Source organism: Gracilinanus agilis, chromosome 2 (assembly GCF_016433145.1).
Source record: "Gracilinanus agilis isolate LMUSP501 chromosome 2, AgileGrace, whole genome shotgun sequence".
Classification (NCBI taxonomy): domain Eukaryota; kingdom Metazoa; phylum Chordata; class Mammalia; order Didelphimorphia; family Didelphidae; genus Gracilinanus; species Gracilinanus agilis.
Genome location: NC_058131.1, coordinates 1773138 through 1784464, shown reverse-complemented (window position 1 = coordinate 1784464; position 11327 = coordinate 1773138).

Sequence of the window (11327 nt, the reverse complement as noted above, 5' to 3'; positions counted from 1 at the left end):
TTTTTCTCTGGATGTGGATACATTCTTTCTCCTTAATCCCCTGGGATTGGGCTGGGTCATGGCATTGTTACTAGTAGCAAAGTCAGTTACATCTGATCTTGCTACAATGTATCTGTCTCTGTGTACAATGTTCTCCTGGATCTGCTCCTTTCGCTCTGCATCAGTTCATGGAGGTCTTTCCAGTTCTTATAGAAATCAGGCAGTTCATCATTCCTTATAGCGCAATAGTATTCCATCCCCATAATATGCCACCATTTGTTCAGCCATTCCCCAATTGAGGGACATCCCTTCGCTTTCCAATTTTTTGCCACCCCAAAAAGTGAAGCTAGAAATATTTTTGTGCAACCATTTTTTTATTATCAATTTGAGGTACAAACCCAGCAGTGGTATGGCTGGACCAAAGGGCAGGCAGTCTTTTAGAGCTCTTTGGGCAGAATTCCAAATTGCATTCCAGAATGGTTGGATCCATTCACAGCTCCATCAGCAATGCATAGTGTCCCCATTTTGTCACATCCCCTCCAACATTTCTCACTTTCCTTTGCTGTCATATTGGCCAGTCTGCTAGGTGTGAGGTGGTACCTCAGAATTGTTTTGATTTGTATTTCTCTAATTAGAAGGGATTTAGAACACTTTTTCATGTGATTATTGATAGTTTTGATTTCTTCATCTGAAAACTGCCTATTCATATCTCTTTATGTCAATTGGGAAATGGCTTGATTTTTTTTTTTTTGTAAAATTGACTTAGTTCCTTATAAATTTGAGAAATTAGACCTTGTCAGAGAATTGTTATAAAAATTTCCCCCAGTGTGTTGCTTTCCTTCTAATTTTGTTTGCATTGTTTTTGTTTGTACAAAACCTTTTAAATTTGATATGATCAAAATTATTACTTTTATATCTTATAATGTTCTCTGTCTCTTGCTTGGTCTTAAATTCCTTCCTTTCCCACGCATCTGACACATATACTATTCTATGTTCATCTAATTTATTTATGATTTTACTCTTTATATTTCAGTCATTTATCCATTTTAATTTATCTTGGCATAGCTTATGAGATGTTCCAATTTTCCCAGCAGTTTTTGTCAGATAGTCGGTTCTTATCCCCAAAGCTGGAGTCTGTGGGGTTACCAGACACTCGCTTGCTGAGGTCATTTACCCCAAGTCTATTCCATTGATCTATCCTTCAATGCTGCTGCCTTCTTTTTTCTTAACCCTTCCCTTCTGTATTAGAATCAATATTATATATTGGTTCCAAGGCAGGAGAATGGTAAGGGCTAGGCAATGGGGGTTAAGTGACTGGCCCAGGGTCACACAGCTAAAAATGTCTAAGGCCAAAATTGAACCGAGGACCTCCCATTTCTATCTATTGAGCTGCTCCCCACAGCACCTTCTTTGATACAGACATGCTGTGCAGGATAGTCCTGTGCTAGTGTCTTTGTAACACTAGAAATTTGTCTAATCTGCAATAAAATGACTGAGGCAGCGCTCTGAGCCAGTCCCTGTCTACTAGGGGGAGCCGGGCCCCCTCCAGCAAACGGGCCCAGACCTTCCTCACGATCTGGGACCCCCAGCTTCTTCTCCAGAGTACAGCTCTTATTCCCTTTGGAGACCAGCCCCATCCTTGTGTGCCTGGTCAGTCCAGCCCTCAGGGCACTCTCTCCTGGGTGGCCTCCAAAGTCTTGGCACAGCTCCTGGTCATGATGCTTCCAAACAATGAGGTGGGCCTGGGACAACCAGCCCATCTGGACACCCCCTCCCAGCAGAGGGCCCTGGCATGGCAGCGATGGGCCTCGCACTGGTATGATTTGGCATTGGGTCTGTGGGTGCTGAGGGAGGAGTGACAGGCGGAGGCTCTCCTGTATCTCAGGGCTCTTCCCTGAAGCTTGAAGGGGCATCTGAGTGGACGAGGCCCCTTGAGGCCATGCTGGCGGGTTGTAGTTTCACCTAAAGTTTCTGAGAGGAAAGACTCCTGTTCACCAGGGACCCCTGACTGGCCGCTTCTCCTTTTTTTTTTAAACCTTAACTTCTGTGTATTGGCTCCTAGGTGGAAGAGTGGTCAGGGTGGGCCATGGGGGTCAAGTGACTTGCCCAGGGTCACACAGCTGGGAAGTGGCTGAGTCCGAATTTGAACCCAGGACCTCCCGTCTCTAGGCCTGACTCTCCATCCATTGAGCTACCCAGCTGCCCCCCAATTGGCTGCTTTTGATCCTTGTTTGTTCATAATCACCATGGAATCACCACAGCCTGCAGGCTCTGGTCAGAACCAACCAGAGGCCCAAACAGGAAATAGCAGGGGATCGGCCTCTGTGAAGGACCCGACCACCCGCAGCCAAGCCAGTCTCCAAGAGAAGCCAAGGGACCCAAAAGGAGTCTGAGGCCGATCAAAGCTGGCTTCCGCCCCGTGTCCTTCAGGAGCTTTCGATCCCGTGTGGGATGTGTGACTTCTGTCGTCACATGAGCCACATGGAAACATACTATGAGCCAGAGCAGACTCTGCAGCACCTCGGGGAGGGCAAGAGGGGAGGACCGAGGAAACCCCAACTCTACTGTCTGTGGAAAGGCATCTCTCTGTGAAGGGAGAACATCAGAAAGCAAACCCAAGTGAGCCTCAGGGCTAAGGGCGAGAGAAGGGGCTTCACTTGAGGCGGGCAGGGCTCTGCCCAAGTAGGCTGCGCCCAGCCCTTTCTCCCATCTCACAATCCATCCCAAAGTTCTCCAGAGAGACCCTGAGGGGGTCCTTGTACCTCTTCTTTGGAGCTCCGGGGGAGCACCTGCCTCAGGTGGATTCTTCCCCAAACAGACTTTTAGGCCAACCTGCGCTTGGCATCATTGGAACAGCATGGCAGTGCGTGGGGGCTGGGCTCCGGAAAGGAGCTTCTCTTGCTGGTGACCTTCAGAATCCTCCCGGCATTCGGCCCCCTGGCTCGCCCCGGTGGGCTGTCCGAGCCTCACAGGCAGACAGTGGAGCAGGCAGCCCAACACCTCTTGTCTCCCACCCTCGGATGGCCGAGGACTGCTCTGAGTGCACTGAATCTTGTGCCGGCCCAGCTGTGATAGGTACAGCGTAGCTGGCGGCCTGATCGCCAAAACCTGAACAAACAACCCAAGCGGGGGGGTGAGCCTGCGCTGATCTAGACTCTGACTCAAAGCAGCTTCTGTCTTATTAAGCCGCGCTGAACCGATCTGACAAGCCAAAAGCTACTCAGAGTCACAGTCAAATCGTGGGAGAGACCGTGGAGCAGTTTCTTCTGGGCTCCGCTCCGCTCCCAGCGGTCTGTCCTAGCTGATACAGACTGCTCTTCAGCGCCCCCTGTGGCTCAGAGGGGAAAAGCTCTCAGTAAACCCGGTTCAGGATACCTCTCAACTCTCAAAGAAAAAGAGTCCAAAGTCACTCAAATCTCCTTTTTCTCTCAGAGGAAAGACCCAGCCACCTGCTCTGCAGAGGAAGTCCAAGAGACGGCCCAGAACTCGCTAAGGGCTCTCCTCTGTGCTACCTTCTCAAAGAGCCCACAGCAGCCTTTCTGATTATCTTTTTTTTTTTTTTAACCCCTCACCTTCCGTCTTGGAGTCAATACTGTGTACTGGCTCCAAGGCAGAAGAGTGGTAAGGGTAGGCAATGGGGGTCACACGGCTGGGAAGTGTCTGAGGCCAGATTTGAACTCAGGACCTTCCTGACTCTAGGCCTGGCTCTCCATCCACTGAACTACCCAGCTGCCCCCTTGTCTCCTTTCTTAAAGGGGACAGTGGAAACACTTTGATCTTCAAACCTATTCTTAATGGAAGCTAAAGAAATCCTTAGCACAACACTACGGTCCGGGGCTTTGCTATGGAGGGAAGGGTCGGGCCCCCTGTCCGGGCGGGGTAGGTCCTGATCCCGGCTCAGTGGGGCTCCCTTAGCCCTGAGAAGCTGAGATGGACCCCAGGCCTTCGGGCGGGCTCCGCAGAGCCTTGAGCGGCCGAGGCCTTGTGCTACGAACAAGACGGTGGGTGGCTACAGGGCGCGGGAGCAGAAGCTGCATTCGGAGGAGGAGGGTCACGCAGGAACAGCGGGTGCCACAGGCCGCCCTGGGGCTACGATAGAGAGAGGAGAGAGAGAGAGGCGGGGCAGAAACCAAGGAGAACTACAGATCCCAGGAGGCCGTTCCTCTGGGGCGCCTGCGCACTGGGCTCTGTCGCCCCTCCCCTTTGTCAGTTTCTCAGTGACTCTTTTGCTTCCTCCCCGCAGGGGTGTCCCTTCCGCGAGGTCCCCACCGAGGCTGGCCGGAGTGGACGCGAGCCGGAGATGCCTGGGAATCCGCGCAGCCTGTGTCTGCTTCTCTGAGCTCCGGGCGCCTTGTGGGCTGCCGCTGCGGCGGGGGAGGGCTCCTGGTGCCGTCTCCCGTGCCCTGAGAAGGGGAGCAGAGGCCAGTGTATCCCCAGAACCCTCCTGGGGCCCGGCACGCAAGGGGGGCAGCCCAGGACCTCTCTGGTCCCCCACCCTGAGCCAGGCGGGGCAGTGCGGACAGCCACCTCCTCAGCTCCGTGGAAGTCCCTGCGCGGGACTCTGCCAAGGTAAGGGACTCATCCACGGTCCCACGTTGGGAGGGGCTGATGCAGAATCCCTGCCCTTCCAGCTCAGCCACCGGCTCCCCCTTTGGTCCGTGGGCACTACGCCTCCCAAGAGGCCTTTCGTTCGGGGACCGTGGACCCCCTCTCCCCCCCCCCGCCCCCCTTCAGTTGCCCTGAGAAGCCCTCCCGGCCCTTCCAGAAGCCGCTTTCCTGATCCCCAAGCACCTTTCTCATGCCGGCCCCTGGGTCGCGACTGGCCTCTAAGGCAGGTTTTCCGAGACTCCTCCGGAGGCATTTCCCTCGAGTTTCACTCCTTGCCCCTAACTTGTGGCGGGCGGCACTGGCCGGGACCTCAGCTTCCTAAGCAGAAGTCCCTGGCCGGAGTGGCCCAGAGAGCAGCCTCCCCCCTCCCCCCTCCCCCCCAGCCGTCCGGTGACTCTGAGGTCATGGCCAGAAGATCTCGCCCAATAAGGGGGGCCTCACCTAGGGACTCCTACGGTGGCTGCCCGGTTGAACTGGCCAGGGAGCGGCCTTGCTGGGTGTCACTTGGGAAAAGCTCCCCAGGACTAAAGGAGGCCGAGAAACCGAGGGTTTGACCGGCTCTGGGCCATTATCTGGGGAACTGAGGACAGGAAGTGCGATGGATGGGCATTGCCTTGGCCGGGGCCCAAGCCACAGTGACAGGATGCAGAGGGGCCTGGGAAAGAGGCTCCCCACCCAGGGGTGGGGGTGGGGGGGCTTAGCCTCTGCTTAGGGCTGCTGCGTGTAACGGGGAAAGGATAAGGCCAGTAGTTGGCCCTTTCCTCAGAGCTCGGCTCTCCGCCCTGGACTCTGGGGACATCATGGGGGGGGGTAGGGTCAGGGGGGATGGGGGGCAGGGAAAGAGGATTGATTGCTGTGCTTGTGGCTACAAGGAAATGGGGGCCCCTGCTCAAACTGTACTGACCGGACACCGTCCTAGCCAGAGGCTGGGCTGTCAGGGAAGGGGCTGCTTCCAAGGGACACCGAAAGGGGGGTCCCTGCCCAGGTGGGGGCTCTCCTGGGAAAGAGTCTCTGAGGCACCTTCCACCAGAAGATGCTTAGCCCCACCTGACAGGGACTGCACTTACCTCAGGGCCCATGATTCAGTCAGAGACTGCCAGCCTGAGGTTCCCTGCAGGGTGGTTCTCCAGGACTGGCAACGAGGACAAGCTTTGGGGGCTCCCATGACAAGTCAGTCCTAAGACTTGGGGTTCATCGGATCTTACTAGGCTTCAAGTTGGGGGCTTCCAGATTCCATGTTGCCAGCTGGGAACATGCAGTACTGTCAGGTCTGTTGTTTGGTGGGCAACTGGCAGTCTGGGGCCTCTCCTGGGCTGGCCAGATTTCAGCTTGACAAGGGTGGGACTATTCTTATACTTTTCTTTCTTTTTTTTTTAAATCCTTAACTTCTGTGTATTGGCTCCCTGGTGGAAGAGCGGTAAGGGTGGGCCATGGGGGTCAAGTGACTTGCCCAGGGTCACCCAGCTGGGAAGTGTCTGAGGCCTGACTTGAATCCAGGACCTTCTGTCTCTAGGCCTGACTCTCCATCCACTGAGCTACCCAGCTGCCCACCTATTCTTATACTTTTCTGGAAAACTCCTTTCAGGTTCTAAAGAAGGTTCCTTCTAGGGCTCGGGGCTCCTGGTACCAATCAGGGCCCCCTGCTTTGTTGGAGGACTTGGCCCTCTTCCAGGAAAACCCAAATCTTGTGATGTGGCTCAGAGAATTTGACTCAATTTATCTAAATGGATTATTCTTAAAACCACTTGACCACACCTTCCCTGCCTGTCTCCCCTGTCCCTGGGCCATCTCCTTAGGCCCATGAATTGGATTAGGCTGAGGGTTTTCTTGCCCCCAGCCTGCACCAAGATAATCTGCCAGAGGGGGCAGCTGGGTAGCTCAGTGGATGCAGAGTCAGACCTAGAGACGGGAGGTCCTGGGTTTAAATCCGGCCTCAGACACTTCCCAGCTGGGTGACCCTGGGCAAGTCACTTGACCCCCATGGCCCACCCTTCCCACTCTTCTGCCTTGGAGCCAATACACAGTATTGACTCCAAGATGGAAGGTGAGGGGTTAAAAAAAAGATAATCTGCCAGGAAGGCCCAGAGCAGGGATAAGGGAGAGCTGATCCCTTAGCGGTGGGGAAAGTTGGACCCGCACTTACACTTACTTTTGTTTTCACCAGCATAGAAGGCTTAGGAGGAGAGGAAGCTTTGGAAAGCAATCAAATCCCTGAGCAGCCAGGTAGCTCGGCAATGGAGAGCCAGGCCTGGAGACCAGAGATCCTGGGTTCAAATGGAACTCAGATCCATCCTGTGTGACCCTCATTGCCTGGCCCTTACAGATCTTCCGCCTCAGATCCATACTAGACGGCACTTCCACATTCCAATCAAGAGAAGCCAGAGCCCAGGTGAGAGCACAGCAGCCTCTGTGTTGGGCTCTGCTTTTCCTCCTCCCAATCTCTGCTTTAAACCCAGGCCGGCATCCCAAAGGGCGCCCACAGGCCCGGGAAATGAAGTCGTTCCTGCCCCCCCTTCCGGGAGGCGGCACCAGGCCCACTTTGTTCCTCCTGGATCAGGTGTGCAGCTGTGAAGGACGCCGCCAGCCTCCGCCCATTTCACTCTTCCGTCCCTCTAGTTTGGGGCTTGTTCCTGCGCAGCAGCACCCCGAGGCCATCGCGGGCCATGGCGGAGAGATCGCTGCTTCTCTCCTCTCTTCCCCATCTCCCTGCACTGGCTTCGGTGGCTTCCTTCCCCGGCTGGGACAGAACAGGCCCGGCTCCAGGGGGCTTCGGTGGGCTTCCGGGGCTGCGGTTTGGGCCTCCTCCTGCTTCATTCTGGGGCTCCCGGAGAGGAGGGCAGGCCCGGGGAGGCTCCTCCCAGAGGAACCGTCCAAGTGTTTCCTTCGATCTCTCACCTTCTGTCTTAGACTCTATACTGTGTATCAGTTCTGAGGCAGAAGAGCTGGGAAGTGTGTGAGGCCAGATTTGAACCTAGGACTTCCTGTCTCTAGCCACTGAGCCACCCTGCTGCCCCTCATGTTTCTTGTCTGTTTGCCTGGAGCCACGTGCCGGGGCCTCTGGGCAGACTAAGGAAGGGCGGCAGCAGCCGAATGGAGAGTTAGTGAATCCCTCCGACAAAAGCGGCCTCCCTCGGGCGGGCGCTGAAATCAGGCGCGGCTCGGCTCCAGCTGAAGGCTCTGAACTCTCAGGGCGGCCCCAGCAGGAGATTCCGCTCCCCAGAGGGCAAGTTCTCTGGTCTCCGCAGCCAATCAGAAAGAAGGCAGAAGCCAACCCCAACCAATCACAGGGCTCTGGAGAGGTAGCCGCGCCTCCGCGAAGCCGGATCCCTCCTAAGACAGTGCGGGAGAGGCTTCTGTCATTTAGGTCGCGCTTCATCCTGGTGTGTCTCTGACGGTGGGTCCGGATGGGGGAGGCCGCCCGGCCTTCTGCCTGCCTGCCCCGGAGTGAGTCACCTCCAGCGGGGCGGGGAGACATCGAATAGCAAAATGCTGCCTTGTAGGAAGTTCCGGAAAAGGAGCTCCGGGTCCTGCGGTCCCTTTGCCGGGCCCCGGCTGGAGTCTAACGCTTCCAGGGCCAGGGATGACGCTCTTCTCACGTCAGCAGCTCCCCTTCAAAGTGACTTGCCCAGGGTCACCCAGCTGGGGAGTGTCTGAGGCCGGATTTGAACCCAGGACCTCCCGTCTCTAGGCTGACTCAATCCACAGAGCCACCCAGCTGCCCTCTGAGGCCCCCAATTTGAGAACAAACTCGGGATTCGTTTGTGGCTCCGCCTCCCAGACACCTGGGGGGGTGGGGGGGCTCCTCGTGGAGAGCGTCCCTCCCCCAGCCAACCTGCCACATCAGTCTTGGCTGGAAATCCCCGGGTTCCTGCGGATGCCAAGTGTTGAGGACCAGGATGGCAGGTGGCTCAGGCAGCTGCCGGGGCTTCAAGGAAGTCGGCCTCAAAAGCACAGCCCCGCCAGAGCGGTTCCGAAGGAGGCCTTTAATTAGGAGCTGAAACGGCTGTGTCAGGGCCATGGTGCGAGCCCCTCCCCCCCTCCCCCCCAGCCCCCCAGCTTGAGGAGACTCTGGGAACGCCACGTCCAGGAGGAACACCAAGAATTGCAATTTCCATCAAACAGAGAACTTGGGGTCCTATTTGTACCTGTGGGGCGTGTGAAAGGCAGGCAGGCTGGCCGCCCTAAACACGGGGATCCCCAGAAGACAAAAGGGCCCTCCGGAGCTGAGGCTGCAGCCACCCCTGTCCAGGGTGCTGAAGGGCCTGTTCCAGGGAATGGAAGTTGGGCTGGAGTGGAGGCCAGATTACTGGTGCCTTTCTCAGAGCAAGTTCCTGTGACTATCATTCATGCTAAGGGCCATCTACCCACTGGAATAGCAGAGGGGGCTTCAACTCCGCCCCCCCCCCATCCTCCAGATCAAGGGAGGAGCTACTTTTCCCAGGATACAATGGCTTCGCCCTCTGGAAATTGTACTTTTCCAAGTCAATGGCGTCAGTTCCCTAATGGCTTCCGGTTTCCCCCCAATCGAGATATGAGAACTAGAATGGGGGGCAGCTGGGTAGCTCAGTGGATGGAGAGTCAGGCCTAGAGACGGGAGGTCCTGGGTTCGAATCTGGCCTCAGACACTTCCCAGCTGGGTGACCCTGGGCAAGTCACTTGACCCCCATTGCCCACCCTTACCATTCTTCCACCTAGGAGCCAATACACAGGAGTTAAGGGTTTAAAAATGTAAAAAAATAAAAAAGAACTAGAAGGGGAAGAACTTCAACAAGGTTACAGGTTTGAACCGGGAAACAGTTGCCTGTTTCGCAGCCCGAATGCTTTCCTGAATGGTGGCCGATGAGATGCTGAGCCCGGGCTCTGGGCAGGGGCTAGTGCGTGGGGTGGGATGTGGGAGAGCCCAAGGGAGCGCCTGGCCCCCTCCCCAGATGATCCTGTTTGCTGAGATCATTTGACCCAGGTCTGGCTGCACACCTGAGAATGGGGGAGAGGAGATGTCAGCCCGGAGGTGGGAATCAAGCTTTCTTGGTCTAGCAATCAGCAACTTTTAATTGAATCAACCCAAACTGCAAAGAGCCCTCCTTAAACTGTGTGTTAGCCAGCCAGTAAGAGAATCCGCAGGCCACTTACCTAGAGAGCTCCGCCCTTTTAACTCAGTCAGGAACTGCTAAGAGTTCCCACCCTCAGAAGACAGGAAGTGCCCAGAAGGACTATAAAAGGCGAGCCAGGAGCAGATGCGTTTCATTCCTTGCCTCTCTGGAGGAGGAGACTCCTGGGTTAGGAGGATTTGGCACCATTCAGCCATTCTGCCCTGGAGGCTTTCTGGGTAGATGACTGGAGCTGAGGGAAGAGGCTTACCCTGGTGAGACCTGCATCCACTGGGCACTGGGGGGCCCTGAGGGAGCTGAATTTCTTTCAGTTGGCATTTACCTAGGAAATGTGTTCTACTTCCCTCTTGCATTTCTCTTTTTTGCTGTATTTATGGTACATTAAATTATTAAGAGTGACTAACAGATTTTTTTGGCTTAAGAAGTTCATTAGTTTTATAAATGGCGACCACAATCACCTTTGTAATTCTCATGTTTTGATTTTGAAGTCAAACCCTAAATTGAATTCCTTACACACCTGGACCAAACCCAAATGCCCAAGTAGCGATGCGTTTATTTTAAAGCCCCCTTACCTTCTGCCTCAATATAAGCCCGGAGACAGGAGAGCAGCCAGAACTGGGCCGCCCAGGTGAAGTGACTTGCTCAGGATCACCTGGCCAGAAAGTGTCAGAGGCCAAATTTGAACCCAACTCCCACAGACTCCAAGCCTGGCACTCTATATTCACTGCGCTACCTAGCTGCTCGGCCCTCCAGTAGTTATAATGATCTTTAAGTTGTGAGGAATATTTTTTCAGCCAATCTGTACCTAAACAAAAGAGGCAAAGCTCCGAGCCAGTTCAGGTTTATGGAGCGACACCGATGTCCCTCGGCCGAGCTGGGCCATGAGGCTTCCTCCTACCTAAGACAATGGTATGAGTTTCCCTAAAGTAGGCCAAAGCCAGCACTTCTCCCTCTGCTCTGGGGAGTAATTGCCCCCCTCCCCCCAGCCCCAGCAGCCTGCACTGGCCCTCTGGGCACCTCCTCTGCTGCTGAGGATTTCCTTTCGGAGATGGCTACAGGGGTGCGCCCTACCTCCCCTCCATTGGGTGGCTGCTGGCTCCTGGAGGAGTTGTCTCAGCTTCTCCCCCCCCCCCCCCCCTGTCTTCCTGGCCTGGGACCTTCCCTTCCCATGGGCGAGTCCTCCACTGCTAAATGTGGCGCCTTCCCTTCGCTTCACCCCTTGTAGCCTCTGGAACTCTGGGAATGGCTCGGAGCCATCGTCCCAGATGAAGGGCTTCCTTTGGCTGGCTCACTCCTGCCGGGTTCTTCTCTCTGGGGTCCTCTTTAAAGGGGCAAGTCTGAGTCTCTTCTCTCCGGTGGACCCCCAGGCGGGTGTGCTAGCCCGGGGAGTGCCCCACCCACCCTAAGGGGTGGAGTCTAGGGCAGGGCCTGGGAGGAGAGGCTGGGGAGGTTGGAGGAAAGGGCTCATCCCGAGGGCCTTCGAGGCTGGCCTGGGCGGTGCTCTTGGGACTAGGAGGACCTTCCCAGTTTGGGCTGGCTGGAAGCGGGGAGTCTTGAGCCTCAGCCGGCCCTTCTGTTCTTCCTTTACAGGGCCGAGCTCTCTGCCGCCCATCTGCCAGGTGAGCCTGATTG